This window comes from Mchenga conophoros, linkage group LG20 (assembly GCF_057382185.1).
Source record: "Mchenga conophoros isolate Kocher_MC1m ecotype Shallow Benthic linkage group LG20, M_conophoros_male_GT1.1, whole genome shotgun sequence".
Lineage (NCBI taxonomy): Eukaryota > Metazoa > Chordata > Actinopteri > Cichliformes > Cichlidae > Mchenga > Mchenga conophoros.
In genome coordinates, this window is record NC_140545.1 from 20266794 (window position 1) to 20271530 (window position 4737).

Below are 4737 nucleotides of genomic sequence, written 5' to 3' on the forward strand. Positions count from 1 at the left end.
AACGTTTCCCTGTTGTCTAAAACTATGCATTAAAATGCACACTGAAAAAGTAAACGTTAGGACATGTAGAGGGTTGGCGTGACAGAAGAAGAGGCTCGAGACAGGATGAGATGGAGATGAATGATCCGATTTGCGACCCCTAAAGGGAACAGATAGAGAAAGAGAAAGCTCAAACGCAAAAGTCTGTAGGTGCTTATAATTCACACTTGTTTAAAAATATTTTTGGTCACATTCACATCAAACGGTGAAGTAAACAGCACACGGAAAATCCATTTTCACATCTTTATGTTTGAATGACTAGATGGGAAGAGGAAGTGTATGAAAGTGCTGCAAATGCAAATTCAAACCCCTTCTTTTTATTAAAAAAATGTGATGTACTGCTGGCATGTCCAAGTTGTACTTACTTCCCACCATGTGACACCTGGGGTAGATTAAAGAGGGCCTTATTCTCTGACATATATAGTATAATACTATAACTGTGGATGCTATAACTGTGGATGCTCATATTAAAAATGTTAAGCATAGAAACGAGTAATCCCTGCTACATATCCTCCTTAGACAGCTTTCTTCTTTGTATGGTGTTAATGAGAGGAGATGTCATTAATCCAGTCATCTGGCCACCTGCGATTAAAATCTAGTAATAGGGAGGGGCGTCCAATCAGAAGAAATGTTTCAAGGGAGGAGGAGTGGAGCTAAATTCCTTGTTTTAGTCAGTAAATTAACTGAAGGGGATGCATGAAGTATAAGATATATGTAGAAGAGTTTGAACGACGAGTTATGGTAAGCTACTTCGGTACAGTCCAGAAATAAAAACTGAAATTTGGAAATGCAGAAGGTAGCTTTCCTTAAAGGGTACATCATACAGGGTTTTAATGTTGCTGTGCAGAGATAATCCAACCTCTTTGTCTTGAAAGTCTTTAAGAAAGCTGTTATGTGACAAGAAACCACTTCTCCAATTGTTTGCATCAGAATGGCATGTTTAAAGATTTTAAGCCAGCCCTAAAGCTCTGGTCAGACAACCTTCTCATAGTGTTAGATGATCGACTCGTCCTCTTTTTGCTCGTATTGTTAGATCTTAGAGGTGGGTTTGACACGACTGATTGCAAAAGCTGGAGCATATTATTTGGATTAAAGGCACCACACTCTTGTTTATATCAGTAATACACACGATAATCACCTTCTCAGTGCTGTAGAGATAAAACTTGGCTTATGTTAGTACCATTTTAAAAGGCCACCAAAATAACATGGCCCGTTGTACCAGGCGTTCTTTGTAATTCTGGTCAGTGAATTTTTGTATTTTATTCTCCTCTTAATTTGCACTGACTTGCAGATATCTGTGTCTGTGCTTTGCACTTATATAATTTATGGATGCAGCTTTCTAATGAAGCTTGCATAACTCTCATCCGAATATGGTCACTGCTTACTCCAAAAACAGAACATAGCATTTACCAAAAGGCTAACATTCAGACTGCCAAAACCAGGGGTGAATATGATGGTGGCTGCATCCATCTTTAATGTACAATACAATCTATTGGATGACACTGACAACAGTTAAGGCATGTCTTGAAACACATTCTGAGCATATTTTTTCAATTCAAAGACAGCTTAAGTTTTTGTATGTGGGCCAGTACTACTGTATGTCATGGTCCTGGGTACTTTGACCCAGTGTTTTGAGTTTTCCTGTGTTTTTTTGCCATTTTTGTTTAAGCTCACTTCTTGTTTTAAAGGTTAATTCTATGTTGCATAGGGTGTTCTGTTAAGTTTTGTTTATTAGATCCCCCCGTTGTTTCTTTTCCCTCTGTCTCCCTCAGTGTATCTGTTTATTTAATTGTGAGTTCTTGTGTCCCCGTGTGTTCCCACATCCCTTATCTTTCTGTGTATTTATGCATCTCCCTCAGTTCCATGGCTGTGTTCCTCTCCCTGTGTTTCATGTTATCATTAGTATTTTCCCAGTATAGTTTTGTCTTGTTTACACTTTAAAGTTCTGATGCTGGTCTATAAAGCTCTGAATGGTTTAGGACCAAAATACATCAGTGACCTCCTGACCCAGTATGAACCTTCCAGATCCCTCAGGTCATCTGGATCCGTTTTTATTATCAGTTCCCAGAGTCAGAACCAGACACGGAGAAGCTGCATTCAGCTTTTATGCTCCTTATATCTGGAACAAACTCCCAGAAAGCCTCAGATCAGCTGAAACACTCAGTTTATTTAAATCCAGGTTGAAGACTCACCTATTCTCAGCTGTATTTGAATAAAGCACCAAATCCGCACTGTTTTACTTTTAAGCTTACATTTCAAAACTTAAAATTTTAACTACTGATTTTATCTATTGTTCCCTTTTTTTCTTTTTCTTTTTAAATCATGCTTTTTAATTGTTTCTGTTTTTTTAATGTCTCTGTAAAGCACTTTGAATCACCTTGCTGTTGAATTGTGTTATATAAATAAACTTGCCTTGTTTTTGCATTCAGCAAATAAAGCTGGTTTTTGAGTCCTGTTTCCGAGATTTTGCGTTTGGGTCCTTCTCCTGCCTGCACACAGCCGTTTCATGACACATGTAGTCTGAGATCAAAGAGCTCTATTGAGATAATACGAGGTCTTCAAGATGTGATGGATCCTGATGATTCAAGATCTTATGTAGGAGGAGAAAATTTTTAAATTCAATTCTGGATTTAACAGAGCCAGTGAAAAGAATGTCATATGGGAGAATTATGATCAGTGTTAGTGCTGTTTAACAACTCTTCTGGAAATTTTGGAAATAAAAGCAAGGTTGGAAAGGGTGCTGGATCAAGTAAAACCTTTTAAAGTATTGTCCTATTGCAGAAACCTTAAAACTGAAACGGAAAATTTACCGTGAGAATTCGTCACGATGAAGGTATCATTCCCGCTGTGATTCAAAGCCTTTAATAAGGAATACTTAACCATCGTTACATGGAGAAACCTTTGGAATACAAGTGCGCTGATCCACACAGGTATGCACACGGGTGTTCACTGCTCGTAGACCCAAATTACACCTTTCTTGGCTGCTACTTCGAAGCACATCTGTCCTGCGTGCTGCACAACAACATTGAATATTTAGTATTTACTGCTGTTTACACTTAGCTAGATTAATGCGATGGTGTTGTGTTTAGTATGTTGCTTTGTTTGGCTGTGGCCCCCCCACACCCTCTAGCAGATTATTACATGAAGGAACCTTTTAAAAAAACAAAAAACAAGCGCGTCCATGCTCACAGGTGTACACACGGGTGATCACACCCACAAACTACACCCTTTTTGGCTCCTACCTCAAAGCACACTGTGTTCTGTTGATCTTATGTGCTGCACAATAATGTTTAACATTTAGTATTTACTGTCATATTCCCATATATCATTGTGATGTTGTTTATTCTATTACTCTTGTTCTCTTCTGCTTGCTTTCTTTTTTCTTTCTCAGCAGGTGATCCAGGTGATCGATATATGCATTTTTTTTTCTCTGCCCGTTCTGTTGGTTTTTGTCTTTTGCCCTTCTCCCCCGTCCCTCTTCTCAGCTGTTTCTCTTTCCCTCTTTCTTTCTCCCCTTCTTTCCCCCAGTCAAGTCTGTCCCGTATTCATTATGTGAAAATAAAATAAACAATAAAAGGTGAATCAAATGGACCATTACGGCAAGGCTGGGATGGTCAGTTTGGTAAAGTAAATCCGTTGGGCATCTTTCTTTGCCTTTAGACAACAATTCTGATGGCAAAAGAGCCAAACGGGACAGGCCAAAAAAAAAAAAAAAAAAAGTATGTTGCTTTGTTTTTTGTTGTTTTTTGTCTTTTTTTGCTTGTTTTCTATTCTTCTCTCAACAGGTGATCCAGGAGATTTTTATTTTTTTTCTCCCCCCCTTTCTCACTGTCCCTCTCCCCTTCTGTTTTTCCTTTCCTTCCTCCCTTTCCTATCTCTCACTCATGTCTGTCCCGTCTGTAACATCTGAAAATAAAATATAATAAATAATAAAAACAAAGATCGACCAAATGGACCAATACGGCAATGCCACGATGATCCATTTGGCAAAGTAAATCCATTGGGTATCCTTGTTGGTCTTCAGACAACAATTCTGATGGCTAAAGAACCAAATGGGACAGGCGGAAAAAAAAAAAAAAAAAAGGAATACTTAACCAACCTTAACGCATCCTGTAGTTACATTGCTATAAGCCTTGGATACAAAAAAAACCCTCCCATGACATGCCAAGCTCCTGTCTTCTCCTTGCTTTCACTCTCTGTGTATTTCATAGACACTGTGACTCTCTGTGACATAGACTCTCTCAGGGTTTTGCTTTTTTCGTAATCCAATCTATATATTTTTATTTCCCGTCCCTTTCCAAATACTAGCAGCTAACCTGAATAAAACAGTAGCGCAGGCTCTGATCAAGAGCACAGACAGAAAAAGGAAATGTAAAACGGTAAAGCTGTACCTAAACAAACCAAAGTAAAAGCTTTCTACTTAACACAAAATGGATTTTACACAGATACTTGATGTGCTACTACAATAGCACCGAATAACAAGCATCCATGGCTCATAGCTTTGCATGTTTCTTTTCTTTAAAAGGGGAAGTGAAACCCAGATGTTACCCATCTGCCGGTCCATTAATGTCTGATTATATAATTCGCTGCTTTAATTTTGTTGTGGGTTTTCAGTATGTGCTTTTAAACAAATACAAAGAGCCTTTGAGACCGTGTGCAACGTTTGGAACGATATCCCATCTGCAAAACAAAAATTAA